The sequence below is a fragment of the Corvus cornix genome, chromosome 2, assembly GCF_000738735.6.
Source record: "Corvus cornix cornix isolate S_Up_H32 chromosome 2, ASM73873v5, whole genome shotgun sequence".
Taxonomy (NCBI): domain Eukaryota; kingdom Metazoa; phylum Chordata; class Aves; order Passeriformes; family Corvidae; genus Corvus; species Corvus cornix.
The window spans coordinates 50,716,335-50,738,663 of NC_046333.1; the positions used below are offsets into that span (position 1 = coordinate 50,716,335).

At 36.7% G+C, this 22,329-nt stretch overlaps 1 long non-coding RNA gene across 1 annotated transcript in view; it reads left to right on the forward strand.

Moving 5' to 3' along the window:
• LOC109144546 overlaps positions 1-22,329 on the forward strand; it is a 45,112-nt gene that overhangs the window by 18,104 nt on the left and 4,679 nt on the right. The window contains exons 5-7 of the long non-coding RNA XR_002045383.3: positions 11,116-11,262; positions 12,077-12,207; positions 14,435-14,492. This is a non-coding gene — a long non-coding RNA (uncharacterized LOC109144546). The remainder of the gene's footprint in view (positions 1-11,115; positions 11,263-12,076; positions 12,208-14,434; positions 14,493-22,329) is intronic.

Below are 22,329 nucleotides of genomic sequence, written 5' to 3' on the forward strand. Positions count from 1 at the left end.
ATAAATTGGCAAAAGAGCCCCTCTGAAAAAATTAAAGTTATTTGAATATATAACAGGATCACAATACTTCTTGTGAGGTTTTAAAGACAAATGGACTGAGGAAGATGAGCAGGATTGTTTTGATATCACTACTGTGCTTTCAGAGAACCCACAGGGTGTCCCCATCCATACTATGCCATGAATCTTTGCTTTAGTCTGAGTAATTTCAATTATCCAACAGCAGTGCACTGGGGAAAGCAGTGAACTTGTCTTCAGTATCAAAACAGAGGATAAAAATAATCTGTGCTTTTTCCAGAGCTATTTCTTGACCTTTATTTCAGCTGACTGCTTCTATCTTCACTTAAAACCTTAGTGTCAGCTGTGCTGTTTTTATGTGAAGAAATAGCCATTGAAAACTAGACTTGATCTTTGCACCTTTTAGAAATGTATCTAATAGTCTTGCTTTATTATTTCTTTCAAGATATATTCTAAGCCATAGTGCAGAAAAAATCTATTATACAGCCTGGTGACATAGCTCTAACTTAGAATACTTTCTCTGCACCATGTTCTCTCAGTAGTGTATTTTCTTTATGCTACTCTGGAATCTATTATAATGATGATAATATCTGGGTGCTAGGTAGCATATTCTTCTATCCCTTTCAAATAAGTATCAATTTAGAAAAATGTCTTATGGCTTTTCAACTTATTTGCCAACTAGTCAGATGCACTACACTTTTTCAAATTAAACAATTTTATGTTCCAGTGAGGGAGTTAGCACTAAGAGTGAATTTACACAAGATGATGTCATAATGAATACGTCATTTCAGATGGCTTCTTCCTTAATACCTCTTTTGTATCTATATATCTAAGGAGCTTCCAGGTAAGTTAGGGAAACATGCTTTAAGGTGGGTGCAAAGCTGATGGGGTAACTGTATCAAGAGAGTAGGAATTAGTTGCTATCTGTCCCACTGAAAGGATGTGTTCATTGGAAGTTTTTATTGATCTTTGATTCTGGTACGGTTCTGTATTTCAACAAGGACAATTAGAATAAATTATATGTTCACTGAACTGTCCAGCAGTTGCAAGCGAATAGAAGCTACAACTTTTTCAGAAGATGGATTTGTAAATTGAAAATGTTTTAGTAAATCGAAGAAATAATAATAGTTGGTAGTAGTAGTAGTAGTAGCAGTAGTAGTAGTAATAGTAGTACCAGTATTATCAGTATTATTGCTGACACTTCTGGGGTTGTCTTTTAAATGTGTGCAAAGTTCTGTCCTTCATAGAAATCATCAAATGTGGAAACAGAGGTTGGGGAATTATGCCTAAATAGTGCTAATTCCTGAGAAAGGGATCCTGCTTACTGTGAATTCTAACTGAATGTGGACCAAAAATTTGAGACTGCTGTTAAACCAAACATTTTAGGAATTGGATTAAGTAGCACATTCAGTGTAACATGTCTGTTCTACCTAGTACTACAGCATTAGTAGCGCCTGGAATATTCTGTCCCCTTTTGGGTATCACATTGAAGAAATGCCATTGGAAATTTCATGGAAGAGAATAGCAAAATGCATTGGAAATTTTGAAAACATGATCTTAGTGGAAAAGTTGAAGGAAATGTTTATTCAATTTGGAGAATAAAAAACTATGGAGTGACAGAAGTCTTCCAACATCACAGTGTTATCTACAAACAGGAAAGGACCACATTTTCTCTCCATTCTAGTTCTGAGGAGGATTAAATAGTAGGCAGCACAATGCTAAAACAAAGCAGGTTGAAGCAGTTTAGATAGGCATCAAATATAACAGTAGGGACAGTGAAGAATGGGAAGAACCCAAAAGTTTAACTGGTAGTTTAAACCAATTGGTCGAACATACTGTGAAATTGTTGGGGTTTTAGTTTAGTCTTAGTTTTTTCCTGTTAAAGGAATTTTCTCCCATATGCATGTTGCTAGGGGACAAATAGCTGTACTTAAGAAAGACAAAAAGGGGAGTGGGGCGGGCCTGGCTACTCCTTTGTCTACACCTGGGTGTGGGGGCAGTTCGCTCTGAGCGTCCGGAGAGAGAAGCTGCAGAGAAAGGAGCTGCTGCTTCTTTCTTTTTGGCCGTTCTTTCTTCCTGCTGGAAACAACGCCGGGACCCCAAAAGCCGCTTTCCCTGTCCTGCTGGAGACCGGGCTGTGGCTGCCCTGCCCCGCTGCTGCTTCGAGCTTTCGCTACGCTGTAGCCCTGCTCGCCCTGCCTGCCTGGGCCTCCGTGGGGTTCTCCCATCTGGATACATCTCGCCTGCCACCCAGGATTTGTGCTCGTCCCTGCCGCTCCAGCCTGCCGTTCTAGCCTGCCGTTCCAGCCTGCCGTTCCAGCCTGCTGTTCCAGCCTGCTGTTCCAGCCTGCTGTTCCTGAGACCCCGGGATCGGCTGCCCAGGGGTTTGTGAAGCCTTTGTCCCATCCCTTCCCGGGATCCCAGGGCACCAGTGCTGCGTGCTCCCCGAGCTCGCTCCGGAGCGCCCCCTGCAGCCGCGGGGGAACCATCGCACCTGCCCTGCTTACCGGGAGCCGCCAGCGCCCCTGCCGGCTGCGAGCGGAACTGCACCCGAGGGGAAATAGCCTGACAGCCGAGAAGGCTGGGACTGGGTTTGTGATTGCTGTTACTGCCATAGTTGTTGTTGTTTTTGTTTGACTGGTTATATACATATATATATATAGTAAAGAACTGTTACTCCTATTTCCCACATCTTCGCCTAAAGGCCCTTGATTTCAAAATATAATAACTTAGAGGGAAAAGGGGTTATATCTGCCACTTCAAGGGGGGGGCTTCTGCCTTCCTTAGCAGACACCTGTCTTTCAAAACTGAGACAGAAATATTTACAAATATTAATTCTGTCATGGAACAGGAGGTTGGACTGGATAAATTTCTAGGGTACTTTTCACTGGGGTTTTTTTTGTTTTCCATTTTTTGTCAAAAATTATTGTGATCCTTTAGTATAAGAAGAAGAGAGAAAAAGATAAAGTTAGCGGAAGGTAACTCTTTTTTTCATTTTAAACAGTATAGTTTGAGGAAAATCTTAATCAAAAGATAATTATGAAACATGATATAATTGAGAAATTTCAGTGTCATGGAAGAAAAAATGTATATACACAACTGTTGCAGTGCAGATAACATTTGTTTGCTCCGTGTGTAAATACTAATTGTAATTTTCTGCCTCTGATGAAGACACAAAGTGATATTTTGCAGTTTGATATTTCTAAATACATTATAATTGCAACTAAATCCAACATATAGCACCACTTGCTGAAGTCATATTTGCTGTAACACTTTTTAACAGTTTGGTTCCAGTCTTTCTCAGCTCAAACATGTACCCCCTAAAGTAATATTAATATATGGTAGATATACAGCTTGAGTTTTTAAGAAATGGAGTAAAATGACATGGTTTCCCTACAAAAATTGAAGGATGGGGAATTTACAGTAGCACTGTAGGAAGTCAGCACAGAATAGTTGTTGCATGCTAAAAGTAGATTAGCTAGCTTTCTCCATTTGTAAAATGTGTTTGTAGTGTCATTGTACTGTATAGGTTTAATGTAAGGTTTGATCCACATTGCTGCACAATTCTTTAAGGATAAAGAAAAAAAGTGCTTAAAATTAGGAACTAAGCAGCAGAAGAGAAAAACCCCATAGAATTAAGTCAAATATGTCAGTGAAAAATCACAGAAAATTCAGTGAAAAGAATTATATTGCAATGTCTTTGTCCTAAAAGCATATGATACTAAGGGGCTGGAAAAAAAGCCTGTACATGCTTACCAACCAGAAGTAAAATCTGTTTTCTAACTCATGGCTTGCTCATGCACTGCCATATTTCATCCTTTCTTCTTTAGCTGGTGATATACAGGTATGTCAGTGAGCTAATGATGTTTTCTTAGAAGAGGCAGACGGTTTTCTCTTTTAATGGGGCATATAAATGAAACAAATTCAGCTGCAAAAACTACACTAACCTGAAAAATATTACAGAACCAAAAATTATTTTCAGTTCTTATTTTGACTGCACTTTAAAACATTTGTAAAAATGAGCAATTATCCTCTGAAGCCCAAATGGATGGAGGCAAGCCTGCACACACATGGGCAGAATCCATCCTTGTAGATCCCCAGCTGAGGTTTGTGAATGTTCAGGAGGAAACCATACATCACTTCAGCAATACTCAGTGAGGAAAAAGGAGTAAACACGATAGCCTTAAACCAATTTGTACAAATGATCCTTTGGTTTCTTTGGAGGCCCAAAGAAAGAGACCACCTTTTCCAGTTTGTTTATTGACAGTAGAACTCCCCAACGGCTTTCCATCAAGGCATTCCCAGTTTGCATCTTCTACAGAAGTTTCACACAACTTACCCACACACTTACCCAAGGTGGTGGCTTTGGAAAGGGGATGGTAAGGGGGAAAAAAACCCAAAGTCTTGAGGAGTACTGGGCTGCTGTCCAATTTTGTTTCTATATAGGGTCTTACTGAGGTTTTTTTATGCCCTTTCAGTTCCTTTGCTGCAGGAATAGATAAAATCACTTGACACTGATTTGCTGATGCTTGACTACATCAAATTAGAAATCTTAGGGTTTTGTTTTTACGTTGGGGATTTTATTAGCATTTATTGCATGCTACTCTTTATTTCCTAGAGTTGCAGATAGAAGCTTGCAGTTCCAGTGGTTACCCTGAAGGGGGAAAACCGCTGTGGTAAGATCAGTGAGTCAGAATATTTTACTGTAATGGAAATAATTGCATTCAAAGAAGACATACCTGTGCTCTTAGAGAATGGGATGTGTTTTGAGTCTTGATACATCGAGCAGAATTTATGAAAGCAGTATATAAGGGAGAGAAAATGTTAAAAGGGAAAGATAGATTTACTTTTATTTCCTTCAGAACCTGCCCAGCTTCAGATTTTCTTCGATGGCGGATTTGCTCTCAGGATATATATATATATAGATATATATATATATACATAGACAATCCTAGGAGGTGAAAAAGTTCTACTCAAGTATTTCTTCTTCATAAAGTGACCTGGTACCAACCCTATCTCTTATTCAGGAAATCAGGTCCATGTGGCTTTAGCTGAATGTGCTCCCTTTCAGCAGTAAGGTCACCAAAGCAACATCTATCCTGAATACTACATTTTCACATGCATCACCAAAGGAATTTCAAGAGATGATAATTTGCTATGGTGATGTAACAGGAAAGGCAATAGTACTTTGTCTCGGTTTTGAAAGACAGGTGTCTGCTAAGGAAGGCAGAGGCCCCCCTTGAAGTGGCAGATATAACCCCTTTTCCCTCTAAGTTATTATATTTTGAAATCAAGGGCCTTTAGGCAAAGATGTGGGAAATAGGAATAACAGTTCTTTACTCTATATATATATGTATATAACCAGTCAAACAAAACAACAACAACTATGGCAGTAACAGCAATCACAAACCCAGTCCCAGCCTTCTCGGCTGTCAGGCTATTTCCCCTCGGGTGCAGTTCTGCTCGCAGCCGGCAGGGGCGCTGGCGGCTCCCGGTGAGCAGGGCAGGTGCGATGGTTCCCCCGCGGCTGCAGGGGGCGCTCCGGAGCGAGCTCGGGAAACCCGCGGCTCTGGTGCCCTGGGATCCCGGGAAGGGATGGGACAAAGTCTTCACAAACCCCTGGGCAGTTGATCCCGGGCTCTCAGGAACAGCAGGCTGGAACGGCAGGGACGAACGCAAATCCCGGGTGGCAGACGAGATGTATCCAGATGGGAGAACCCCACGGAGGCCCAGGCAGGCAGGGTGAGCAGGGCTACAGCGTAGCGAAAGCTCGAAGCAGCAGCGGAGCAGGGCAGCCACAGCTCGGTCTCCAGCAGGGCAGGGAAAGTGGCTTTTGGGGTCCCAGCGTTGTTTCCAGCAGGAAGAAAGAACGGCCAAAAAGAAAGAAGCAGCAGCTCCTTTCTCTGCAGCTTCTCTCTCTGGACGCTCCGAGCGAACTGACCCCACACCCAGGTGTAGACAAAGGAGTAGCCAGGCCCGCCCCACTCCCCTTTTTGTCTTTCTTAAGTACAGCTATTTGTCCCCTAGCAACATGCATATGGGAGAAAATCCCTTTAACAGGAAAAAAAACTAAGACTAAACTAAAACCCCAACATACTTTATTAGGGACACTAGAATAGAATGAAAGAACAAGGGGATTCTAGCATGCCAGATATGAATTTCTTTTTTTGTTCTTGTTGCTAATACAAAAGAAGAAACTGCCTATTTTGTGGTTTAAATTGTAAAATTTGATTGTGTTTAGAAATGTACTTATTACAATTATTGTTAAACGTTGGTAAGAAATTGAATGAAAGAAAATACAGGAATAATTTAAAGAATCTATTATTCTCACTTGATCTATAAGTGGAAAGATAATGTTTTAAAAGCTCAATCTATAATTAAAAATTTTCAATTATCATCTTGGTTAAACTGTTGAAAATTCAATGTTCAGCCTCTGGGTTTTGTAAATTTTTCTGATCTTTAAAGCCCCTTTTGCTGTCAATAATTCAGTTTCTTTCTCAAGCCAGGAGAAACTGAGCACTTCTCTTGAACCCTTTTTATCTTCTTAATTTCAATGTATTGTCAGTATTCAGTAGTAGATATATTGGGGGGGTTTCCCTTGCGTGTTCTTGAGAACATATTTACATGACTGTTCTCAGGCTTCTGGAGTATTATTCAAATATCTACAGCTAATGCAAGTGACTCTTTGATAGCTGGACTCTGTGGAACATGAAGATTTTCAGAGATCATATTAGTGGAACTTGTACACTTAATGACACATGATCTGACTGACACACAGTTGTTTAATTGTAAAAATTAAAAGTTGTGTTGTGAAGTAGTATTTTCAGATATAGGATGGCTGAATGTTGTCTGGCATACTTAAAAAAGGAAATATTTCTAATTTTTTTTAATCTGCTGATTCCTGCTTCAGTTTTCAGCTAATTACAACATGACCAGTGGTTATGAAACTGTATGGCAATAAGGCACTAAGAAAATGACTCAGAAAATTAAAGGACATTAAACAATGAAAACCACTATGATAGTTTTCTGTTATTCTGCTCAGAGAGAAAGAATCAGAATATCAGAAATAAGTACATAACAAGTAATGTCACCAAAGTATGTGTTATAAGTCTCTTACTTGCTAGAAACAACCTTTCTTTTCTCCTGTGCAGGCATTTATACTTATATCAAGCTAGAATGGTCACAAAAAAGTAGAGACAGAAATTCCAGAGTTGTCTAAAATGGTACCAAGAAGTACAATACCAAAGTTCCAGTGAGTGTGCTCTCTGGGTCAGAACTGTGCACGAGGGAGCCTGGAGGGAACCCTCCTAAGGGAAGCAGGCTTAGGGCAGGGGTAGGGCTCTGCTCAGGGCTCTATAACAATAGGACAGAGTGGAGTTGGTGGCATAGTGTGGCGCTTGTACCACCCTCTGTAACTATCTACTTTACACTGGCAGCCTGTCTGGACTTTTTGAGAAATATGGAGGAAGGAAAGAAGGAAGGAAGGAAGGAACAGGAAAGAGTACCTATTGCTCCCCACTGTCTTGGGAACCATGTCTTGCCCAGCTCTCTGGACCACAGGCAATATTACCAGTGTATACATCTTCCTGATTATTGTCCTAGCCCAGAAACCCACCAAATTACTCCCTTACTGCATTTTGATATAATGTATAAAAATTATTAAGATGTAGTTCAAAGGAAATACTGTAATTAGTGTGAAATAAAAGTACATTAGAGACAAAAAAATCTTGATAATAAACTAGTTTTCTTAAGTGTTGTTTGTTAGTACATAGATGGGCAAGGAGAAAAACTCTGCAGAGAAAGGATGCATGAAGTGGTGGCATTGGCATACTTGGTAGTGGAGTTCCTTTCTTCCTCCTTAATTAATATGCTCTGTAGGATCAGAAAAGCTACTGTTTTCACAGAGAAATAAAGGGCTGGGTTATAAATAATTAGGAGTGATAGACAGCAGTATTTATTCAAGAAATGTCTCAAGAAATCTAGACGCAGCCAGAGATATATGAAGATGGCTGGGAAGGAGAGTTAAGAAGTGAATATAATGCTGTACAAGTATTAAAGTCAGTTTTTCTCAACTTTTTTTCTGAGGGTTTCATGTTTTAAAATATGTTATTGATAAATTTCTTTAAGGAGCAGTAAATTCTAGAAAAATAATTACTTGGACCCAGTATTTATTTTAATAGAGATCTGTACCTATATTTGTAGAACAAATAGTCAGTTTTACTAGCTGGGTAAGCAGTTTAACTGTTTCAAGGGCTGCATGCTCTAGAACTACAAATCAGTGATGGAGAACATGGTAATTCAGTGCCCTATTCCATTTAAAGGTATGAAAGAACTATGAAGCCCTAAGGTACTAAGCAATAATTACTATTTGAAAAGCAATTTAAAGGCAAACTGTATCTATGTTTGTCAAATGAAATAGACCAAATTTAATGCGGTTTCGGTAAGTTAAGGACTGAATGCCTATGGGTGCCCTGTGTTTGCTTTCTCGAACAGCAGAAAACATCTGGACTTTACTTGTCTGGAATATTAGAAGAAAAAATGCTGGATGAAAGAGAAAATCAGAGACCAGAAGTTCCAGGCATATAGCCAATTTTGTATTACAAAGATTGTGTAGCTGATTCAAAGATTAGTGTGCCTCCGGGATATTTTTCCAAACAGAGACACTGGGGAAATTAGGAGAAATTAGCCAAAGGTGTGAAGTTAGGCTGCAGTGTATTACATCTGAATGGACATTCTTTTTCAGAAGCATGGTCTTGAGTTATTTTAGTCAAGTGAACCTTTGTGTGAAATAAACAGCAGCACAAGAATTGAATGATGCAGCTCAGTTCACACTTTCAATTAGCTTATTTTAACTTTACTGAATGCCCTTTAGCAGATGGATCCAAATTTTTGGTCAGTGATATCATAATGTCATGCAGGAGAGCAAAGGAGAAAATGCAACAAACCCAGTTCAAGTGGTCAAGATTTAGTAGGGAACAAAGTGAAGTCTCTAAAGGTGTTGAAGATTTGACAATATAAGTTGGTTTCCCCACTTTATGCATGAAAAATAATAATAATAAAAAAACCTGCAAAATCCCACATAATTACTAGGTGTATAAGAATTTATTGCCTCTCAGGGCTTTAGTGCCCTTTGCTAAAGAAACTAAAGCACAATATCACAAAACACGTCCTAAGTCATTGACTGAGGTGTGGTGTACTCCTATTGTTTCTTTTCTTGGCGTGCTGGACTCACATCCTTACATCTCTTAATGACTGCTCCCATTTCATGTATTTGTAAGTGTCAGATTCTCTCATCTGCAGCAGTCAGTTCACAGAGCTCAGTTAATTTAATTCTGAAGAAGTGACTACAATCACTCTTTCACTGAGCATGAAAATATCAGATGCGATATAATAACATTTTTTTCAAGAAAAAATATGTTTTCTGCTGCTTAATCTTAAGCTCTGTCCTATTTTTTACAGTTACTATGGAGCCAGTTATTTTAAATTATAATTTTTTTTACACCAGAAAAAAGAAACCATTTGCAATGGTAGACTTTTAACAGTGTTTGAGTTTTGCATTTTCAAGAACATGCTATCGCATACTGTGGAAATGTGAGCCAATTAGGCAAAATCATGTCTTCTTCAATTGTTTTTCATTGATTTCCTCTGTTGTCAGCTGAAATTAACAACTGGGTTCACATCAGTTTAAACATCCAGGATTTATAATGATTTCGCCTGTTAAGAATGGTAACAGAATGCAAGGACACTGTCAGATGTACAGGAAATGTCTAGAAATGAGAGTGAATGGGATAAAAGTAGCTTTATGGAAGTCTTTTCTGTAACCCTTTCTTCTGTAATCCTTTAAAGCTGCTAAACAGCAATTTCACTCTGAAAATTAGTACAATCAGAAAATAAATGCTTAAGTCAGTCATGTCTCAAGCAAAAAATACACTCAAGATATCTAAAAGTAATCAGCAAAATACCTATTCTCTATGTTAAAATACCTATAAATAACCTGGTATTTTGGTCTTGAGAAGTTGAGGAGGACCCATTTTATTTTTTTTGGTTTTAATGGTGGAAGTTAAAATTCTATTTGAAAAAAAATAACAAAAGCAAGACAAAGATTCTAAATAAATTGACATGACCCATGTTTGTAAAAGCTTGTTAATTACTCTACTTTTAGTGAATTTTCACTCTGGCTATGGAACATATAATATTTCTGAGACATCTAACCATTGCATTCATATGAACAGGGGCTGAGTCAATGGCTAGTAGCCCACAAGACATTTGATTCAACACATTTCTTCACCAGATTTATTCTTCAGGTGCTAAACTAACAGGACCTGTGCAAATCCTGTCCCAGATTACTGAACACGTATTATTGCTGAGAAATACTGTGCTCCAGCTTCTGCTTGGGGAGATGGTTCATCCTTTTTCAGGTTTCCTAACTCTTGGATGTGAGAGGAGATCCCTTATCTTTCCTGGTTGATGCAGTAATACTAGTCAGACAAGAGCTGCTGCTATGCCCATTCTCCAGCTGCAGGAAGTTTTTTTGTTTTTTCACCCTTTTCTTAAGGAGCTTAAGATCACATTGTTTATGTATTAGTGCATTTTCTTTAATATAACCTTCACTCTATTGTATTTTCCCCTGGAAGTGGTGAACCACTCATTTTCTTTAGTGAGTCATTTGTTACATACCTAAATAATATTTCATAGGATGAATTCAACATTTAAAAAAAAAAAAAGGAAAATAAACTTCTTTCAAAATAATTAAAAAGCCAGTAATTTTCTAAATTGCTCTAAGGTATCAGTGCAGTCATCATCATGGAAAATTTATTGTATATGTCCCTTAGAAACAGACATTTAAAACTGCTTTGCTTTTCTCTACATACGTTCCAATTTTTCTGTTTCTAAATTTCCCTAAGCATGTCCATATATTCAATCTTTTGTAAACACACATATGGAGATATTTCAGCAGCTTTTGGTTTTTCAGCTGGATATCAGACAGTAACAGAGCACACTTGGTTCATAACAACCACACTTCTAGAAATTCTTTGGGGTTTGTTGTTGTTGTTGGTTTTGTTTTGTTTTTTTTTCTAATTCTTACATCATATTTGAAAGGCATTGTGCCTTCCAGATTGCAAAATCAGATTCCAGCTCTGTAAGGAGACAAAACTGAGGGACAATGAGAAGGATGAATACAACAAAATGAACACACTGTTTCTGTCTTCACTTGTGCTATTATAAACACTTCAGAGAAACATTCAGGTATTTTTCTTAACAGATGGACAATTCCTTGTTTTATATGTGGCTGTATCCCACCAGTTCCTACCTTGGTATTTCAGCTTAGTTCAGATAGTGGGGGCATGATCATACCGCTGCCAGAGAATAGTCCCTGGAGAAACTGAAGGGAAGATCTATTTGAATAATAGATGTTTTGGGTCAGTGGCTGGTCCAGAAATGTTGCACAGTGAAGAAGGAAAAGGTTACATTTATAGCTGGGGTTCTTTTTCAGATGGAGTGGGAATATTTTCTTTTATTTGGGTAATTTCTAATATACTTCAGAAGTTAAAAACAGTTTAGAAACAAAAACATGCTTAAGTTGAAATACTTTCTTTTGAAAATGTTAAATTAGAAAAAATATTATTTTGAACTCATCTAGCTACTTGGCTTTTTTTTTCCTTTCCCCCTCCTTTTTTTTTTTTTAACTTTGAATTTGCTGAAACTATACCCAAATTCAGGAAATCGCATTTTTAGAAAAGCTATTAATTCCAACTAGTTTTGCTTTTAGGGTTGGAAGCTAGCTGGGTGAATCATCCATAGACTAAATGATCAAAGTGACTCTATTTCCTCCATTATGTTGTCAAAGACATTGTAGATGAATTTAGTGGCATACATAATATCCTGTACTACTGAAATGGGTATATAGTGATGTACTCCTAAATAATTCTAACATTATCCCATTTCGTGAAATGCACTTTTTTTCCTACATTTGCACTCTAATTTTCTGTAGTCAAGAATGGTAAGTCAAACTATTTTTCCCGAGTTCAGACTCTGATTTTTATCATCCACTCTCTTACAGCTATGAAATGCCTATGAGTAAGTGCTAAATGTTCAGCATTTCAGAAGGAAAATATTTTCATTGAAGAAGATGTTTCTCAGATTCTTCAGGAGCCAAAAACATTTCCTGAAAGTGTTGCTACTCCCCACAGGGTAAGTAAAGACTTTACAAAACCAACTATTTCTTTGAAATGGCTATTGCTACCAGTATTATTTTCTGTGCAACACAGTAAAATAAAATTACCTTCTATATGAAATGAGTAATTAATGTACAGAAGACATTTATTCCTTCAAACTAAATGTTCTGTTACAATCACAAAAATGGCTCTGATGTTCATTAGCTTGTTTATGTGAACATCTGATTAATTGCTTTCATCACGTCAACCTTCCTACTATGGCTTTGATATTTACTAATGAGTTGGGTTTTTTTAATTTCCTAAGTGTCTGGGGAAGTACTAGAATATGAAACCCTATCAGTAATATTTGGAAAATTTCATTGAAATGAAACCTATGAACTAATCATTCACTGCAATTGCATTAATCATATGTCACATTCTTGTGACATGTAACTGTGATTTATCTCACTATGGGTACTGGGTACTTCTGAGTTGCAACCCATTGAAACAATGTGTCTTTCACACAAAGATAGAATATTTAATTAACTGAAAAATAAGTGCATTTTTTTACAGAATTCAACATAAGTGACATAAACCATTACAAAAATAAATAAATAAATGGAAGCTCAAATTATGAACTAGAGAGCCAAAACACATTATTATGTAAAAAGAAAAAGGCTTAGAATATAAAGGCAATAAGGAAATAGTATAGTAAGTTTTGTCACTGTTCACTTTGGTAGTTTTACTGAAGCTGTTGCCTACAGTGTTAGCAAGTGGTCCTTTATCAGACACACTGCATTAGTTACCTTTTTCAACCTCTCAAAAATACTTGTAGTAAACACATTAAAATATCAGAAACGAATCTCGTACAAACTGAAATGTTTATTTTACTGTCATCACTGTAATTCAGGCATTAGGTGCAGACTCCTCCTTTCTTTGTAGACACCCTAGTTTAATTGAGAAAGGTTTCAGACCCATAAAGGCAAAAGCCTTGAACTGTGAATGGAAACTACTTTTGTATCTACTGGCATTGTGTTGCTGAATATTATGATTCTGTTATACTAGAGATCAGCAATTAGCATCTTATAGAGAGGGTTGAGTATAAGCTTCTGGTTTACCCTCAAAACCTCAAAAACCTGTAGATGTTTTCCTCCTTTCTCTTCTCCCCCCGCCCCCCCCCCCCTTTTTTTTTTTTCATTCCCTTTTTAATTCGTATTCTCTCAAAGTTACTGGTAAAAGATACTAAATTCTAACAGCAAAAGAGGAATTTTATGCCTGGACTGCTCTAGGGCCAGTGTAGATGCATTAATTACACTAATTGTAAGTTGACAATCCTAGTCCTTAGCCGTCTGGGGCCTTATCCAAGGCTCACTGACGTCAATGGGAACATTTCCACTGCCTCCATTTTGGCTCAGGTCCTAAATGGCTGTGGCAAAATGTAATGCTGTGAACTAAGCTGTCACAAAAAAAATGTACTGCAACTCTTTAGATCTCAAAATAGCAGAGTGTATACACAATTCACAGTAAGAATTGTATTGCTGTTCTGAGATGTTTAAGCAAAGAGAATACTGGTGCTTTTACCTCCAAAATACTGGTTTTCTTCTATAGAATAAAATAACCTGTCTCAGTCGCATGTGTTCTGTATAGGGAGAACAAATTCACTTTAGAACTGTTCCATGATGCAGCTTCTTAGGCAATTCTACTGAGATTAAGAACATTGAAAGGGTGATGAAATAACTCTTGTGCTTCTCAATAGTAAATTCAGTAGAAGAATTAACACAAATACTTCTCTTCTCAGTTGCCATAGAGCCATTTCATAAAAGTGAAGTGCAATTTTTCCCTCACTGTTTCTGAGTAAAATGATTCCTGCAGTCAGAGAATTTAAGGATAACATGGTTTATTAGGAGTGTAGCTTCCTGATTACTATGCCATTCTATATAGAAATTCCTGCTTATTGCCTTTTTATTCATTGGAACTTTTTAATGACTCATCTGGATCTGTGCTCAAAGTAACGAGGCTCCTTGCCTTTATACTTGCAATATAACATGGCTTGCCTGTTGCATCAGCAACCATTAATTAACACTAATTGTTCTGTATTAAAAAATATAACAGGAATACATTGAAAAGGTCATAAAAGATAATTACACCTCAGATAATATATATAATGATAGCTTGTTAATGTTTTAACATGAAGTTTACAAAAATGTAACCTGTTCAGCTCACCCTATGATTACACTTGTATATTGTACATATCTGGCTTTCAGGAAAGACAGAACAGATATTCATGTGGAAATGAAGCATCTCGGGATGAAAAAATTTTAGGTGAGACATTTTTGTCTGAAATTATGATAGCTTTGAAAGACACATACTAAAATTGGATCTGCCAATAAGTACAGGGTTTGTCATATTTCTTTCCACTTTGGATTTGCAGCCTTTTGGAGTCAGTGAGTAAAACACGGTACTTACCATAATTAAGAAACTTGCTGTCCTCTGGGCTGGTAAAGAATGATTTAAAGAACTTCAAGCATAGCTTTATCCACAGGAATGTTATTTAACATAATTTTGCAAACTGGGGAGGATAGCACCAAAATTGGGCAATGTTACACAATGGATTTGGGGGGAAAAAACCAAGGTTGGGCTCTCAAATTTCTGCATGATTTAGGAATCTGGCATAAGGTTCACATTTTTTACAAATGGAGACAAATGGAGTTCAAGAGCTGAACACTGCACATGATGACTTGTCATCATATTACACACAAGCTGTGACTCATGAGGTACTGTATGAACCATTTTTAATTAAAGTTAATTATTCTCCACTCACAGTGTAAGAAACTTTACGGTTTCAGAGCATGATTCACTCACTTTCTCCATGAAGGTAAACCAAAAATGCAAGGTTTCATAAAAAGATCAATAATAGTAAATAAGGAGACACAGTTCCCCTGTGGAAAAAAAGAGAACTCCTCAGGTATTTCCTGTGAATATTTCTTCTTCCTTTTTCTTTCCCCCCCATTTTATGCAGTGAGTTTTTTGCAAGGCTGTTCATTCACAGGCTGTGTGAGCTATATATAGCAATTTTACTGCTAGGATAACACCTCAGCAAGCACTTTTTTCTTTGCACATCTAAGCCCGTCTGCCCGATTTTAGACTACAAATAACTCTGCTGCAGCTGTTGAACGTGACCAGTTTGTCTCCCACACACCCTCAGCTCAAAAGTGCAAACTCTTCTCTTTCTGCAGAATTTCTCTGAGACAGCAGACATCAGTACATTTGAAATATGGATACAGTGTCTCAGAGAGGGATAAAGTAGAAAAGAGTTAGGGATATGAAACTTTGTTTCTGAAAATAATTCAAAATAGTAACTCATGTATCTAGTTGCTAATGGGAAAAATGTAAGCGCAGGTTTATGGCTTTCAGGCATGGTCCAGGAACACTTAAGCATCTGTGGTTTTAGAGTAGATCCACAGAAGTCTGTTTTCATAAATAATATCTGTCAATGCGTTGTCATTCTGTCAGTAAGAAATTGTAAGGGTCCAATCTGGTGCAATAGAAAAAGCAAAAAACCAAATCTGATCTAGAAGTGCTTCTTTACATAAGAACGTTGATCCTTTTGTAAAACAAACAAAAAAATACTCAGAAAACAACTTTAAAAAAAGAGTGATAGTTTACAGAGCAGGAATTTGTTTGGGTCAATTAAATCAGAAGACTATATGATAATCTCTGTTGGTTGTTTTTTTTTTTCCACATTATGCATCTATGTGATAAAACTAAGCTCTAAAACTAAGCTTTAAAACTAAGTCTTTTCAAATTTAAATGGAAAAGTGCTTTTTCAATGATGGCTTAATGTTACTGAAAACTCACAGACATTAAGGATGCCCTTTTCCCCTGGGAGAAGATAAGCTCAAATTCATGCTGAATTCACTCTGTTTCTAACCAGCACAAGTGTACTGGCTTCTGTTTTTTTAATCCTGCTTTAGGCAGTTATATCCAAGATTATGGTCATATCCTTAAAAATAGAACTGCAGGTAAATCTAAGGCTTTAATTTGACAAGTAAACACTAAAAATTCAAAGCACAGATATTGCAATTGTAGATTCTGTAGATGTGGAGTAATAGTCTACGAATCTATAAACAATCAAATATGACAAGCCTCAAATTTTAGAATAAAATATGCAGCATTGAAGATACACTGTATTGATTTGCATTTGCAGGCTCTGTAAGTCAAACTACAGGAAAATCACTGCTGATTGTTTAAGGGCTTTTTGTTTTCAAGCTAGCATACAAAATCAACTCTTGATTGCTCCTCTTGATGTTCCACTTGTACTTAATCTTTCAATGAACAGCAGTATACATGCAAAGTAATGTGGGGAAAGCACTTCAGTGATTTATCCTGTGTTCTGAAATGTGAGTTTAAAAAAGAATTACAGAAAACATTTGCCTGTTTTGTGGGATGACACAGTGATTTTAAAATCACATGTCTTTTGAAGAAGATAGCAATATTGTATATGTCAGTGTTGTTTTTATTCCCAAAGAGCTAAATACAAGAATATTATTTTCACTGTAATGAGTTTTTGTCTTTATATGAACTCAATCTATAAACAGTAAAATAAATCTTTGCTGAAAATTCTTCAAGGGTAAGATTAGAAGAACCTTGAACACTTTTTTGTATGATGTAGGTTAAACTGATTGAATAAAACTCAGGTGGCTTCATTTTATAATGTGAGATTCTGAACTGGAAGCTTTATAACTGTCTAATGTTCTGACTGAATATCAGCATTAATGCATTGGAGAGGGTCTTTTGCATTTGCATCCAAAAAACAATAGCACAGATAGAATGGCAGTTTGGATATGTGATTGGAATGTCGTTTTGATGTCATTTTGAGCATTCCACACAAGATCCTTGTGTGGTTTTTAAACACATTTCATTTTAAACAAATTTCTTACATCCCCTGAGATTTCTTTTAGAATATATTCTGAAGTCTTGTTTCACAATTGAGTTACTGGTCAAGTTCTGAAAGGATGGTGTTTTAAGAAACCTCTTTTACCTAATTGAAAACTGTTAGGAAAGCTCAGGTTTCTGTAAAACAGTGTAATTCTCATATAGGAACATTTTCCTAGTGAAATCTGAGATTCACCAGGGGATAGGAGGTTGATGTGAGCTGAAGATAACTAGATAGATTTTAGAGAGGACTTCAAGAATTTGTGTGAGAAGGAAAACACATACTGCGTTTTTACAAGCAGGAGGTAAACCTGATCCAAGAATAAGTTTAAAATACTCTTCTGGTGCCAATCAAATGTTTCACATATTAAATGCTGGAGGATAGACCATGATGGAAGTGAAAGGCTCAGTATGTCTTGAGTCATCCAGGCTCCTGTCAAGAGCTTGAAGTGATGAAATGTGGCAACAGCTGAACTTTAGCGAAGGAGCGTGTTTGTCACTGTCCATGGTGCTGTTGGACAGCGCCCGAACACGTTGTCAACCGGAAGGATGGTAATCATCGCTGTTAAGAACAGTCATTCTTATTTTCATTAATATATTATGACTACAGTCTTCAAATAAATAATATATTCCCATCAAAATGTGTCGTTCACTTCCTTTTAAATCTTCTCGTGTCAAACATACTGCCAGACACAGCATTGATTTCTGTATATTCAAAACACTGATTCTTTATGAAAATGTCTAAGTTTTCAACTTGAATGCTTTTAAGGGTAACTATTAAACCCAAATTTATGAATCTAATTAAATGTCTTTATTGACATTTAATGTCTGTAATTTCCTTTAGAAAACATATTTTATCTCTCCTGAACAAGGAGAATGTGAGAAGAGGTGGAACCATGGGTGTTTGGAAGGGAGTTAAGTGAATGGAGACTGAAAAGAGGGAGGTACACACAGGAGAAAGCATAAAGATGAGATAAAAAGAAGATAGAAATTAAAATCAGGAGATGGCAACAGAGTAATGAAACTCTAGGAAAATAAAGAAAACAAGAAGAGTGCAGTCCTCTGCCTAAGAACCAAATTCTTCTAGTTCTACTTTTTTTTCAGTAGTACTTATCTCAATTTCTCTTCACCTCTATCACCTGTCAGCACTACCTCTCTGCACCATGTTTTACTTGGTACTTCTGTCCTTTTTAATTTTCTTCATAGTCCTTTCTATCATCTCTTTCCCTAAGACAAGTTAGCTCTTCATCAGAAATTCTTGCCATGTGACAAATGTGGAGAGCTGTAGACACTAGACTTTCACTGAGTTTGGGCATGTTGGTTATATACACCAGTCACCATGCTCACTCTGATGAAACATATGAGAGACCATGTTCAGAAAACCCCAAAGTGAAGTGGGTATGTTGTCCAGAGAGCCTGGTATATAGTGCTCTTGGGAATGATTTCTTGCTGCCCATCTGTTTTGTTGCCAAGAGGGCAACTGCAGTAAGTTTCTTCTGAATGTCTGAATCCTTTCTAACACTGTGAGAAAGAGACCAAACCTTTTAGCTCGGGGACTTTCCCAAATGCAATCACATAATGAGACTTCAGTACAAGCTTGTGCTGATTTTTCCAGCCTACAGACAAGTTCAGTTGTTCATGACTGTTGGAGATTACTCATGTGTACATTTTAATTTCTAAAATCTATCATTATTTCACTTTGGATTCTTGAAATATATCTTACTGATTTGATGGCTGAAAGCTAGTTTTATACCCCTTGTGATCCTCACTGTCTTATATTGATGAGCACTATCAGTAACAGCTTATTTCTTTTTCCCACTAGCCTAATTTTATGGTTTATGTCTTTTAGATGCAAATCTTGCTGACGTTATGTTCTTTTTTAGGGTTTTAGAAGCAAGAAATTCAGAATGTGAAACATTTAGAGGCTTAAGGTTAGGTACATGACACATTTGTAAGATCTACTTTTCCTTTGAAATGGCTCAATTTTTATTAGATTTCTTGAAGCACTTGAAGCCATTTGAGCCCTACATAACACAGCTGGATAGTACCCAGAAAATCAGAAGATGAATGGAACTGCTTCCAAATATTTCAAAATACATTCTGATATAAAATTGATCTCTCTAAAATTAAATTATTAAAACCTTTCAAATGTCTACAAGGACATGTAGAACAATAGCCTGTTTGAAAACAGTATACTATTGAAAAATATATTTCCACCATTCTTTACTGGGAACCAGAGTTAAAGTCATCTCTGAAAATCACACCAGCAATAAATTTAGGGTTCTTATTAAATGTTTTTATGTATTACTGATTTGAATACTTGTAAAATGCAAGGAAATTTATAGTTTGTATTTTGTGAGAGCAGAATATTTCAGAATTTGTGGACACTTTATGGTCGATTGGACTGTATTGCATTGTACACTGTGTAATTGTGACGAATCAAGCCATGAAGTGTGGCAGTAATAGAAATTTGTTGCTGTACTGACCATTTTGTATTGCAGTGTTCAGTCTCAGAGGTTCTCATTACAGAAACAAAAGCTCTCTTTTGCCTGCTGTTTAGTCTTCCAAAACTCTTAATTTTTAAAAAAGCTGCTAAACAATAGACAGGTTTTTTTGAGATTAGGCAGCCCAGATTTTCCTAAGTATCAAGGTCAAGGCTTGAAGCACAGAAAGAAAGCTGTTTTTTAAGCATTTTACAGTCTTGTGAGACGTTCAAAACAAAGACACACCTGACACACTTGACAGCATCGGGAGAAGTAGAAAATGTGATGAAAAAATGTGTCTGAGAAAGCAAAGAGATGTTTTGGAGTTCTACTCTATTCTTCACAAGAAAACATAATTTGGGGTTTTTTTGTATAAATACTAAAGAAATGCCAGATTTTGCCTTACCAGTTTCTTCTGAGAGCTGTTACTTATCTACAAGGACACAAAATTTGCTGCAACTCAGCAAAATGGCTGTATTATTAAGAACCAAGTTCTCTCATCTTTTCCTTTCCCAAGGTTATTTGTTGATTTAGTAGAAATAACTACATTTGTTTCACTATCCAGAATTCAACTCACACACAGGTTATCTGTCACTCACTTACCAAGTGTTTCCAGAGAAGGACGTAACTGCAGTACTATGTTTCAATTCTGTCTCTGACATTGAGAAGGATTTGTTAAGAGGTGATGAGCAAAACTGTAAAGAACATCACAAATGTTAAAAGAATAAATATAAATGCTGTTTGCATCTGGGCAAAGTGAGGTTGAAATCATCATTCCTGGTTATCTTGCCTGAGGGAGCTGTCCTTGCCAACACATCTAAAGGTGCTAGCAAGACTAGCCAGGCATTTCAGTGTAGAGAGGAATACCACAGGAAAAGTGAATTTGACCAGCCCACATCTGGGTACCATCAGGTAAGATAAGAAAAGAAGAAAAATATGGAAAGAAAAGGGAGAGGGAAAATTCCTGAAGAAAATAAAAATAGACTAGAAATTTGGCTGGGCTATAATTTATGGCTATTATAGAGGAACTTAGTTTTAATAATAACTGTCAGAAGCCTTTTGTGTACCTATGTAGTTCAAATCTGAAATTATAAGTGAAGCTGGAGAAAAACTGAAAGTGGCTTGAGTTCGTGTTTCAAGAGGAGTGTTTACTCCAGTTGTTATTGCAGTTAAGGTGCTACCCAATTTGCCCCACCTTAGCTCTAGCTCCTTCACATGAAATACCTCGATTTTTTTTTTTTTTTCTCAGACACTTCATAGCTCTTCTGTGAGGCAGGAAAAGAAAGAAGAAAATACATTTTCAAGTGAAACCTCTTCACACTAAAGGCACCAGTAGTTTTACATTTAATTCAGTGGAACCAGATCTGAATTGATCCTTTTTCTTGGTGCAAAGAGAAGCAAAACTAGGGTTTTGTGCATGAAAAGAACAATTCACTGGTGCGTGTAAATTATGTGAAGAATTCCAGGTTCTTTTGTGATGACTAGGAGACTGAACATAAAAGGACTTTAGTGTAAAGTTTGATAGTGTCATTATCCCATTCCTATATTCCTTTCCATGGGAATTGGTAGTTGCTGACCCTCAAAAACTGTTGTGACTTAACATGATCTGATTGTATAGCTGAAGACTTTTTGGTTTTTTTCCAGTGTATTATCCTGTTTTATCCAGAGCGAAGTTGTGCTCTGCAGTTCTTTAACGTTGCCTCCCATAACAGTGCACAGGCAGATACATAATTTTTGTCAGTCCTACCTAGAATTTCAATCATAATTTAGCATAATTTAGAAAGTTCTGCTTTAAATGTGAATTGCTCCATGTTCAGAATTAAAGGATCAGAAAATTTTATTATTCCTCAAATATCAAGTGTTAGTGCAGGATTATGAAAATGCTTACTGCAAAGTGCCTCTTTAATTGAATGATCAATAACCTTTCTGATTTATTGATTTATTTTTGCATGTGTGTGTTGGTTTTAGCATTTCTGGGAAACAATGACAGTTCTATATATGTTTTAAGGTGCAAGAGACATCTGAATTCCAGAGAGAAAGTATGTTTAACTGTTTATTTTATTTACCATAGTCATACTACAGGCCCAAATATGTGTTTGACAAGAAAAATGTATTCCTGCTTGGCAATAAAACACAATATATTAATTTGGATACTTCATGGCATTTTTTTTAACCTTTAAAAAAATGGTCTTTTTCTAGCTAAGCAGATGTCCTGGGCATGTAGTATGAAACAAGACAAATATATTTTGTCTTAATCATTGTTTCTTCTGTGGAGATTGTTTGATTCATGCTCAAAACCAAAGGTGACCTAACCATCCTTCATGTATTTTCTTCATTACACAGCAAAATCATTAGATCTTCAGTTTCTAGTAAAGCAAAATTTTGCAAACATAAATAGATATAAGTAAACAACTAAAGACCTGTAAATTTGTTTCAGTCAGGAGCTAATTTCAGCCTTCTCCTACCAAAAGTAATAATGTGGGGAGGAGAAAAGTACTTATGAAATCATAATAATATATTTATATATAAATAATATGCTTTTATTATCTCTCGTTCTCTTGTTAAGAAGGAGGGTCATCAGAATGTTATCAAACTGATGATGCTTCATTAACAAAATGGAATTGTAGGAAAAGCTTTAAACACTCTCTCTGCCTTATCTTCCCACTGTGAAAGGGCTCAGAAGTTGGCTAATTTCCGAGACACTTAAACAAAGTGTACATGAGTAAGCAATTACTGAGCAA